The sequence below is a fragment of the Diceros bicornis genome, chromosome 33 (assembly GCF_020826845.1).
Source record: "Diceros bicornis minor isolate mBicDic1 chromosome 33, mDicBic1.mat.cur, whole genome shotgun sequence".
Taxonomy (NCBI): Eukaryota; Metazoa; Chordata; class Mammalia; order Perissodactyla; family Rhinocerotidae; genus Diceros; species Diceros bicornis.
This window is the reverse complement of record NC_080772.1, coordinates 33499986-33512622: the sequence shown is the minus strand read 5'-3', so window position 1 is coordinate 33512622 and position 12637 is coordinate 33499986.

The window sequence follows — 12637 nt, the reverse complement described above, 5'->3', positions numbered from 1 at the left end:
TTGTGTATATGTAGTTATGTATACGCAGTGTTCTACTACTTTATGGCAAAATATCAAATTATTTAGAAGATATACAGCTTTTCAATTCTAACAGATGTTAAAATCTTACAAGACAAATTAATAACAATTGCATGTTTTTAATGCAATTTTCAATTACAAAAACTTTCAAAATCATTCTAGCAATTCAATCATAGGTATTCATTCCCATTACTAATAATGCTCTTTATTATTACAGCATTTTATGGTTTACAAAGCAACTTCTCAAGCTTTACTTCATTTATGTTTCTCAAAAAAGCCTCTGAGAATGTAAAATTACATTTTGGATATGTGGGTTTCATTTATGAATAAATTTGATTTCTGCATATATGTAATTGACATGTAATATTTGACAGTTTCATACCTATATCACTCTTAGAAATCTATGATAATCTGAGAAAATTCAAGCTGCATCACTACTTATGGAAGTGATTCTCTTGCAAACAAAAGGGAGTTTGTTTGGAGGCTGGCCTGGTGGCATAAGTTAAGTTTGCGTGCTCCACTGCGGAGGCCCAGGGTTCACAGGTTCAGATCTCAAGCGTGGACCTATGCACCGCTTGTCAAGCCATGCTGTGGCGACATCCCACATAAAGTGGAGGAAGATGGGCATGGATGTTAGCTCAGGGCCAATCTTCCTCGGCAAAAAGAGGAAGATTGGCAACAGATGTTAGCTCAGGGCTGATCTTTCTCACCAAAAAACAAAAAAGAGGAAGTTTGATGAAAGAATTCATTGGTACAGTTCTCTGTCCATTTTAGGATTTTAGTGGTAAAAACCTCCTAACATCCTGATTTGCTTCAAATTACATTTTGCAATAATCCAAAATATATAATCTTAAGAAATTAAGGATGAATAAATTATTTCTTACATCTCCCAAAGCTGTTAAGCATCAAAAGAAGGTAGTTGCTGATGAGGTGAAAATTGCTGTGTATTAAATCTTGAAGCATGAAATAAAATTAATCTCTATTTTATCATTGGTAGAATGGTAGTTGAATAGCAATCACTATGTTCAAAATGTTGATGATTATCTTATGTAATACTTCCACATCATAGGCTTTCTAATATTATTATAAAATAGCATACACTACAGCACTTTAATTTTCATTTGTATGAAGCCTATTTATTAGAAGAATGAAAATAATTCATTCTAAACGTGGGTTCAGGGAAATCCTAATCTGGTATATAGTAACTTCCTAATTATGAATATAATATTGAAAGTGAAAGCATATTTTCTTATAACATGTGACAAGTTATAACAGGGACTTACATTCACAAAATATAAAATTTATAACATTAATTTTTATGTTTCACTTTCAGATTTGATATTCAATAGTATATTTACAGAATTTTGGTAATGAGATACTTTATCTCAAAATAGAACACAAAGAAATCTTGCTAAGGCCAAATGACCATCACTTGGGGCTAAAATTTCATTGCTATTTGGCATACATGATCATTAACCACTACTAGCTTAATTTTTCTAATATAATGAGATCTATATAGCTTATTGTCTTTCATTTCTTTCATTCATTATTTTAAATGATAAAGCTAAAATGCAATGTAGCATGCAAATATTTTATAAACACTGTTGGACATCCAAAAAGAAGTAAAATCAGTTACAATATTGTCTGCAAAGCATTGTCACCATGGGATAACTCAGTATGTTTGAATTTAGCATGTGACAATTTAGAAGTGTTAATATGTAACATGCTTTTATAGCATGGTAAGCATTGAGTCAGTATTTGTTAACTGAAAGAAACTGTAGGTTGCATAAGATTTAAACAAAAACAATTTAAACTATTTATCTGTAGTTCTCTTGGTAGGCATCTTTTTAATACATTTGCTTTAATAAATTAAAGGAAAAGATTCTATTCTATATTGCAAGCATTTCTGGTAACACAATTTGGTTTGTGTTTGAATATTTTAGTAAATAGATTTTAAATATAATTTTTAAAATATTAAAAACATTTTAATGGATATCTCTAAATAATTGATCAGTATCCAATGACTTGCAATATCAGAAGAGATGATTATTTAAAGTTTGAGGGGCCTGAGTAGGATGAGAATGAGAAGGTAATTTTCATATTCATGAAATTAGTGAATCACGGGTAGCATGGAAAGATGGAAATAAATTAGTTTGAACTCATCAATACTCATCAATATTTTTGAAAACTTTGGCTAGAACTGAAAGACATTGATTGGGAACTTGAGGGCATGGCTTTGTAAAGGGAATAAATATTGTGTGCTTATTTATTTTTTGATAAAGAAGACCTGGATAGATTTGTAAATAGAGATAAAACGGTCAATCATAATGATGAGAATGAATATGCAACAAAATAAGTTTATAATTAGGGAAGGAACATAGTGGAGAGGTGAAGATCATACGTCATGGTAAGACAGAAAGAAAAAATTATCTGGAACTAAACTCACCAACAGAGAGAAGGCAGGCAATGACGTGATGGATTTATCTACATGTATTTGGAAGAAACCACATTTGGAAGCCAGAATGTGGCAGCAAAACAGTATGTAAACCAAGAAGAGGTCTAGTACAGCCATAGGCTTCTGATAGGTCTAACATGGATGACCAACATGACCTTGTAGATGATTAAAACCTGGTGACTGGAATTCAGAAAGAGTTCTGTAGGCAGCAGAATCCTGGGAAAGTCTGTCAACATCATCCTTGAGTTTTAAGAAACATTGTTCTCTATTTTAACTTTTGATGTTTATTTGCTACAGGACAGATAATGAGAAGAAACGAATAAGGCAGGTTGTTGAATGACAGAAATGAGGAATTCTAGAATAAAAAGAATAAAGCCGTGAGCAATCCAAGAGGTATTGGTGCACCAGAGAGGTTATAAATTCAAGAAGAGGACTCTCAGGTACCAAGAGACTAATGACATTTCAAGAACTGAAAAATGAGCTAGATCAAAGTATGGCCTTTGGGCCAAATCTAGCTTGTAACCCGTTTCTGTATGTACCCAAGCTAACAATGACTTTTGCAATTTTAGAGGATTGTAAACATACACACAGACACACAACACACACACACACACACACACAAAACACTATCCAAAAGAGGCTTTATTTGCCCATTAAGTACTTTACACATTACTAACAGCAAACATGTGTATTCTGTCCACTTTGTGCTATAAACAGTGGCTCATAGCAACCCGAAATGTTGTACTGTAGGAGAAGTCAAAGGAGTTGAGATAAGTTTTGTAGTGTCATCTTGACAGGTAATATGTTCAATGATGTATTTCTCTCTCCTAACTTTCCTGACTCAGCCCTGTTATAGAGCTTCCAGACTGCACCCCATACCCTAAACATAAATCCCACGAGGAAGAGCCTGTACCTCACTTCCCAAAGCTGTTTTATCAGAAATGGATCTTCCTATCATTGGCTTATTTTTCCCTCAGAATCACTCAGAGTCACTCAGAGTCAGTCATTCAGTCCATCAGCTATCCAGCAAATATTTTAAAAACATTTATCTTATACTAGGCACTGTTCTAGATGCTGAGAGTAAAAGGGTGAATAGAGTCCCTTTTCTCAGTTAGCTTCCAACTCATGAGTATAAACCAAAAGAGAAGGAAAGGAAAAAGAGAGAGAGGGAGAGAGAGAAGAAGGGAGGGAGGGGGGAAGGAAGGGAGGGAGGGAAGGAAAGAAGGAAGGAAGGAAGGAAGGAAGGAAGGAAGGAAGGAAGGAAGGAAGGAAGGAAGGAAGGAAGGAAAGAAGGAAGGAAGGAAGGAAGGAAGGAAGGAAAGGAGGGAGAGAGAGGCGGGGAGGGAGGGAAAGATAAATTCTATGAAGAACATAAAACTAGGTAATGAGAGAGATTGAAGAGCTACATATTTTAGCTGAAATGGTCAGGGAATTTTTCTCTGAACTGATATTTGAATTGAGACATAAGTAATCAGAAGGCAACAGCCATGGGGAGAGTATTCTAAATAGAAAAGTTACTGAGTGTGAACACCCAGAGAGAGAAACAGCCTTGAGGTGTTCAAAGAACAGAAAGAAGTTGAGGGTGATACAGCATCATGAGCGTGGGGACAGTCAAGGGGAAGAGGCCGGGGAGCAGGCAGAGCCACTGCGACGTCCTCACGCCTGGCTCAAATGTTTTCATCTTCGGCAGAAGCAAAAGCCATTCGAGCAGAAATTCAAACATTTTCGTCATCAGTTTTGACAACCACTAAAAAACATATCAACTAGACAAGAGATTTGTTGTATAAAATAGTCTCAAAACAATTATATTCAGCAAACTCTTCTTTCTTCTTTTAAAGGCAGAAGCAAATATGACACTACTCTGAAGAAATTCTACAAAGAGCTACTGCATTGCAGTTTGTCATTAAGTATCTCAGAAATTTATCTGCCATATTGTTATAGAATTTCTGAGGAAAAAGGATCACTCCAGATTAGGGTCATCTGAACTGGGTTACCTGATAAAATGGCGTTGGGGAGCCTTGAAGAAGGGGATGAAGTCAGAACAGTAGAGGAGAGGGGGTTACAGCCAAGGCCTGGATGGATTATCCCCCTAAAGAATGAAATGGAATGGTTTGTCTGTGCTGCAGTGTTTATGTGGGGAAAAAATATATATATCCAGAAAGAAATCCTTGGAGCAAATGACTTTGAGCCTGTTCAAAAATGCCTTCCAATTTGAACAGCAGAATTTTTAGGAGAAAGTGAGATTTGGTACTCACTCATCCAACCACAATATATTAAATAAACCAAGCACTCATTATCAGACATTTATTTAAAAAGGCAATGCTGAGGTCTATAGTCAAAAAGAGAAGTGAGACTAACTCCCCCATGCACCGTCCGAACCCCGAAGTCAGGGTGCTGGTGACTAATGTCCTATATGATGTTCCCGAAGTGTATCATTGCAAATCCTTTCAACTTTCTTTCCCAGGGAGAGCTGAAGGAGGACTTTTGAGTTTCTCTGTGCATCGTAGAAATAGGATGAATGTGCTACGCTCGCTGCAGCATTGTATACGGTCCCTCTCATGTCAGGCTCACATCCGTCAGAGCAGCACCTCACTTCTACTCATATTTTCCTCCAAGTTGTTACGACAGAAGCAGAAGGCATAGTGTTCAACGATTTATTTATTTTAAAGACCAAACTACTATGGTATTTGGCACAAAGTCTGTATTTTAATTATGAAAACAAATGTACAAATATTTCCATTTAAAGCGTTTTGGATGAGAAACTCCTGTAACAGTTAACTCTGATCGACTGAACGTCATCAAATCCAGGTATACTCAGTACCTCTGTACTGACATATTCATTGTAACTCTCAGTTGACTACAGAAATCTCTGCAAAACTCCATACACAGGCTGACTCTGCATCTCTTTTCCTTATCGTCCTAAGAGAGCTAATAATGAAAATGAAAGTTTCTTAAATAGCCTTTATAAGTAATGATACACCAATGTAAGTTATATAACAATTAATATTTTTATGAAACAAACTTTAAAAATTGAAATAGATTATGCATATGTCCAAAGGACAGAATATAAAAATGAGAGAATCAAAAATCCTAAGGATGAATAATGGGAAACCCCAATATTTAGGGATAAAAGTAGGAGGACGTGATGAGAAAAATGAAATTAAATCATCAAGTTAGAAAAATAGAATAAATACCATGGATGTCCTGGGGAAAAAGCATTTGAGGAAAAGTCTTTTATAGTGCCCACACTCACAGAATAGTGACCAAAAAAAAGTTTTAGTATCTCTAGCACTTTTTATTTAATAATTTATTGAGGTGATAGTCACATAACTTAAATAAAGTGAACCATTTTAAAGTGAACAATTTGGGAGATTTGTCTCTAGTCTGGGAATGAGAAAGGATTTTAGATATTATCCACTTTAGCAACAGATGCCGATAGAATAGAAACTCTTTCCGTAACATCGTTGACATACCATTGTTCAACTTCCACTTGGACATTTCTTTGGGGTTCTAGTGTTTACTTTTCTAAATACAGGTGATTGCCTAGAGGTAAAGCTTGCTCTTGATAGGACATCGCCTGGCGAGCACAAATGCCATCCTGAAGAATGGTCCAAGATAGAAAACCCGCCTACCTCGGAAGGCTTTAGATCAAATGATGCCTCAAACCTGATGACAATAACCCATCATGTTGTCTCCTGTCAAGCGCCTGGTTTCTCTATGACCATTTACCTCTTAAACTAGGTTTGCTGGATAAATAGGGGACCCCAGTTAAATTCGAATTTCATATTTAAAAAAAACTATTTTTTAAATAAGTATGGTGAAATATTGCATGAGATATATTTACGATAAATAATTTATTTGTTGTTTGAACTTCAAGTTTAACTAGGTATCACGTATTTTTATGTGCTGTCTAGCAACTTTAATTAAAACTGATCATAAAACTAGACTTATTGTTTTTTTTTTTTCCTCCCATTTTCTTCCCCGCAGAGATCCTTCCCCTGACTGCCCTTTCACAGTTGTCTCTTTAAGAGGACTGATGTGGACTGCTGATAGGGGACATCTTTCTTTTTCTAATAGTTTTTCTGCCTTGGCACATAAATTAAGAGCACTCTCCCTTTCTAAGGACTAGAGAGAATAGCCTCTCCATATTCCAAAAAAAATTCTGGTTTCTGAGTTTGAAAGGAAGTACTAAGCTTTTTTCAGTTGAGTTTGTTCTAGGATTTCTTTTATCCAGGGGAGATTGTCAGTAAGACGTACAGATTCTTTATGTGCAAAATGGTGCAAAATGATGCCTTCCATGCTTAGAAAGTCTGTGTTTTCCCTGCAACCAAGTAGTTAAATTTAATTCAATGAAAGTACTAAGAAATTCAAGTGTGACCTCTTATCCAGGCTTCATTTTCCAAACAGCTTTATTTGCAAACACTTGACATTTGAATCTCACTTACGCCTCTTATGTTTCGTTTCTCTATTAGTTTTAAGGACAGAGAAGAGAAAGAGGGATGTGAATAATTATTGTTGCTAAAAGCCAAAGAACATATTGAAGCCTCCCTCTCCCCCACCTGTCCCAAGTTCTATTAATATTAATTAATGCTGCTGCAATAGAAGGGTTCTGAACCTCGAGTTTGTTGGTGAATTTCATAAAATCTATGATCCCCTTGACAGTATGTAAAATTTAAATATGTAGGGCTATGAGTATGTTTCTGGATGATAGTTTATAGTGTCATGAAATTTTCAAAAGATTCCGAGACCCACAAATTGTTCTGAAGCACCAATGGCTATTTATTTCTCTCCTCCCTGCCAGTCTTCATTCAGTGCTACCCAGAATCAGTGAAATATCTCCTATTCCTCTTCTTTACATATCTTTCAGTTCATTTTCCACATCGATAGAGCAATAGTTTTAAAAATGATACTTGTTTATTGCATTGTCCAAATATATACAACAAATCACTGAGGATATAGCCCAACCCTTTCCTATAGTGAACAAAGATGTTTATGTTTTTTTTTGTGTGTGTGGGGGGAAGATTGGCCCTAACATCTATTGCCAATCTTCCTCTTTTTGCTTGAGGAAGACTGTCGCTGGGCTAACGTCTGTGCCAATCTTCCTTTATTTTGTATGTGGGGCACTGCCACAGCATGGCTTGATGAGTGGTGTGTAGGTCTGTGCCCCACATCCAAGGCCGCAAACCCCAGACTGCCGAAGTGGAGCATGCGAACTTAACCACTATGCTTTTGGGTCACCCCAGATCTTTAAGATTTTGCTCCTATTTTTATCTATCCTGTTGTTTTGAAATTCTTCCCATTTAGTTTAATTTCTAAGTCATATTGGACTAGATTAGACCTTACAAATTGAGTGTTATGAAATAAAATATGTGCTATTCTTGAATTCTCAAAAAAGCACTGAGAGAAAGATTCCTGGTAGTTAGTAGATCCACAAATTAGGTATAGTTCGCCAGGGTCATAATACAGTATCAAAATTAGTATTAGGCACTTTCGTTATTCATCTTATACCCAAAAATGTACTTCTTCTTTAAGAAGTACTCTAACATGTTCTCATTATAAACATACAAGAATGTTTAAATTATCGTTATTTATAATAGCCCAAATCTGAAAGGACCCAACTGTCCATCAACAGTAGAATGGATAAATAAATTAGTAAGTTCACTCAGTGTAATACCATACACCAATGCAAACTAACCATTTGCAACATGTATCAACATGGATAAATCCCAAAGCACAATTCTGAGCAAAATATCCAGATCACAAACGTATATGCTGTATGATTTCACTTACTTAAACTTCAACAACAGGCTTAATTATTCTATAGTGTTAACCACCAGGAGAGTTTTTCATCTGGGAATCTTTGGGGTTGCTCAAAAATACATTCTACCCAAAATGTAAGCATGAAATAGTTTAAGCCCGAGGACCTCTTCACCTATAGTTCCCACTCTTTCTGGCCTCTGAGCCATGCTCTGCTACTATCCGTGGAATGCTTCTCCTCCGTCTATATAGCTACTCCTGCTTGTCTCTAGAACTTGCTTTTTCCAAGCAGTTTTTCTTGTTTCTTTTAGTCTAGGTTTTGCGCCTTCCTCAGTCTTCCATGGCATCCTGTGCTTTCCCGCATCATAACATTTATCTCAGTGCATTGTGTATTTTTAGATTCATGACGTTTACTCAAATCCGTGGATTTGTCTGAGTTTCTTTTTTTTTTTTAATAATTTTATTTATTTATTTTTTCTCCCCAAAGCCCCAGTAGATAGTTGTATGTCATAACTGCACATCCTTCTGGTTGCTATATGTGGGCCGCGGCCTCAGCATTGCCGGAGAAGTGGTGCATCGGTGCGTGCCCGGGATCTGAACCCCGGCTGCCTGTAGCAGAGCGCGTGCACTTAACCCCTAAGCCATGGGGCCGACACTTGCCTGAGTTTCTAGTCCTGTTTTTCTCATGCTTGACCTAGCCTGTCTCAAGTTTTGAAGACCATATATGTACATGTATATGTATATGTAGATGTACGTGTAAGAAATAGAATAACTCATAAATTAGATAATAGACTTAAGGCGACTCTAAATAGAAAGACAGCATCTTTAGTATTACTAAAAATAATTCTTGTTTTTGTCTTTTCAAAGTGTTCAATAAATTTCACAAATTATTTTATGAATTTTTTTTTGCTGATAATATATAGACCCCTTTCTATTCAACTTTCAAAAGATAATTTTGCATTAATAAGAAACTTTGAATCTGTTTCCAGCTTCATTAGATTTTAATAATGAATCTATAGTGCCCGTATGACAGGATTTTATTATATAGCATGTAATTTAATTCATGATAATTCTCTTCTATAAATTGAAAATCAAGTATTGGGCCGGCCCCCTGGCTTAGTGGTTAAGTGCGCGCGCTCCGCTACTGGCGGCCTGGGTTCGGATCCGGGTGGCACCGACGCACTGCTTCTCCGGCCATGCTGAGGACCCGTGCCACATACAGCAACTAGAAGGATGTGCAGCTATGACATGCAACTATCTACGGGGGCTTTGGGGGAAAAAATGAATAAAAATTAAAAAAAAAAGAAAATCAAGTATTTATCTAAACTATCATCACATTATCTGTATATTAAGAACTCTTTGTACAGAAAAACAGAATTGTAAGCGTGTCGATGGCTATCATTTTCTAGATTGTTTTTGCTTTTCGTAATGCAAAATCACTCAACTTTCTTGGCGCCTTCAATTATTAAAAATCATCCTTTTGAGGCCAGCCTCAGTGGTTAAGTTCAGCCAGGTCTGCTTCAGCGGTTCGCGGGCATGGACCTACACTGCTGTGTTGGCAGCCAGGCCATGCTGGTGGCTCACATACTAAAAAAAAAAAAAAAAAAATAGAGGAAGATTGGCATGAATGTCAGCTCAGGGCAAATCTTCCTCAGCAAAAAAAAAAGTTAAAATCATCCTTTTATCCTTCTATTTGAAACTAGGCACCTATTGTCCCTATTTAAAAAAAACAAAACCAAAACCAAAACAAAACAAAACAAAAAACTGCATTGTCTCACTTTGGTACTCGTTATTACTCATTTAGACTGAAAATGATTTGCTCTGTGTTTTATTTGAGAAAATCACATTTTTAGAGTGTAATTAAATCAAACATGAGGTGAAAAAAACATTTCTCTTAGGGAAATATTCAAAATTCAGATTTGCTCATTTGAAATAGTTTTTTCTTATTTATTAATGGTGTAGTGCTCCCTGTAAATGCTTATATTTGACCCAATAAGAATTACCTCGACATTAATGATATATGAGTTTGTGAAGGCTGCTTTTCAACATTCTCCAACTCTATACTCAGGGCTATCATTATTTAAAGGCTGACATTCTTTGTCAATTTACAAGACTACTTTTATACTTGACTTGCTTCCTCTGGGTATATTATTCTATGCTTCCATATTCAAAAGCTGAAGACCCAGTATGAATGCCAAAGCTGTTATTCAGGGCACAGTGGCATGTACTATGTATTAGCATGCCCATAGAGGCTCACCAGATACGGTTTGTTGAAGTTACCAAATATGGTTTCTTTGAGATGAAGTTCATTTGACGAGTATGGAAGAATTGAAGTTATGAAGCAGGGAAATAATCACTGAAGAATACTGGAGAGATCATATAATGGATGAAACCTCCTTCCATATAATGGAAGAGAATCTTCCAGATTTCTCTTCAGCATCACCTCTTTATCTGATGTTTAATCTTCATAGATACATCATCTTCCTTTCTCAGATTACATTTGAATGCCGTCTTATACTCTTCTGCTTACTTTATATGTCAGTCGGGATGCTATAGAGGTAGAAAAGTGAGCACAGCATAATGTTTTACAATCTTCATGAGGCGGAGTTGGCTAGATTATTAGTAAATTTTATTCAGTAGCTAAAACTTTTTATTGCTAACTTAAATCCTGTTGAATTTCTAATCCTGTTATAACTTTAGTCCTATAAACTGAATATTCCTTTTTGGTTACAGAGTTAGATTTAATGTTTATAGCTCAACATTTGACTGCAAATTTTTACCTATAAAAACTCTATTGTACGTAACCTGTAACGTGTTGACATATCAAAATATTAAATGAAGAGTTTTTTTTTTTTTTTTTTTTTTGTGAGGAGATCAGCCCTGAGCTAACATCCGCCAATCCTCCTCTTTTTTTGCTGAGGAAGACGGCCCTGGGCTAACATCGGTGCCTATCTTCCTCCACTTTATATGGGACGCCGCCACAGCATGGCTTACCAAGCAGTACTTCGGTGCGCGCCCGGGATCCGAACCAGCGAACCCCGGGCTGCCGCAGCGGAGCGCGCGCACTTAACCGCTTGCGCCACCGGGCCGGCCCCTAAATGAAGAGTTTTTTATGTTTCTCCATTTCCTGGTAGATGATCTCATCCCCATTTATTTAGAAGAATTCACTGATTCGTGGAGGATTAAGAATGATACAGCAGATATTTGAAGAAAAGAAACAATTATTGCTCCGTTTTTCAGGTTCAAAATAGACTCAAGAAATCCAAGACTGAGACATTAGTGTAGTAGTTTAGAGGGACCAGAACAAAATATCGCAGTCTGGGGGGCTTAAACAATAGAAATTTGTTTTCTTACAGTTCTGGAGGCTGGAAGTCCATGATCAAGGTGTTGGCAAGTTTGGTTTCTCCCGAGGCCTCTGTCTTTGGCTTGTAGATGGCGACCTTCTCACTATGTTCTCACATGGCCTTTGGCCTTTTCTCCATGCTCGTGCATCCCTGGTGTCTCTGTGTGTTCAAATCTCCTCTTATAAGGATACCTGTCAGACTGGATTAGGACCTACCCATACAACCTCATTTAATCTTCATTACCGTTTTTAAGAAACTATCTCCAAATATAGTCATATTCTGAGGTACTAGGGGTTAAGACTTCAACATATGTATTTGGAGGAAACACAATTCAGCCCCTAACAATTAGTGTTGAGTGAAAGCACTTTGTGAATATTCACAAGTGAAATCCTAGCCTAAACGACAAAGTGGAAGAAGGCAGAATCCTCCATTCCTGACATTCTGTAGTCTAGGGATGTATATGAGTTCTCTGGGATGGGAGTGGGAGGCCAACCACAGAATTTTTAGAGAGATTTAGAGTTTTTCTTGCCTGAAAAGGGGCTCTTTGATTGTCCCCCTAGGTAGGCAGGGGATTGGGATTAAAACCCCCAGTAAATTGTGGAAAACCTTAGTGTAGACGGATTTGGGCCTGTTTCTCAACTGGAGATCCAGGGAACAGCAAGCCCACTGATGAAATCATGGGCCCAGCATGGTTCCAGAACACTCACATGTCAATGACTACCTGAGTCATCTAGGCAGAGCAGCTTGAAGCAGCCTCACAGAAATTTCTGCTCCCAAGCCATTGGTCAACCATTTTATTTTTGCCCCAAATAAAGGAAAAAACATTAGCCTGAGATGGTGTCTCATGGTGTAACAGGATGACCCAGGAGAAAATGGAACATGGGAGCTGCATGTCACATGAGGACAAGACTACTGCATCAGATGACAGTACATTGAGATTCTGACTCCTGCAGATTCTCACATAAGTATATTCTGATGAAAAACAGCCAGAGAAGAAGATTGTACATCTGAGCAGGTGTCAGCAGAAGATGGCTTTGGCCCCGGTGATTTCCCAATAAATAGC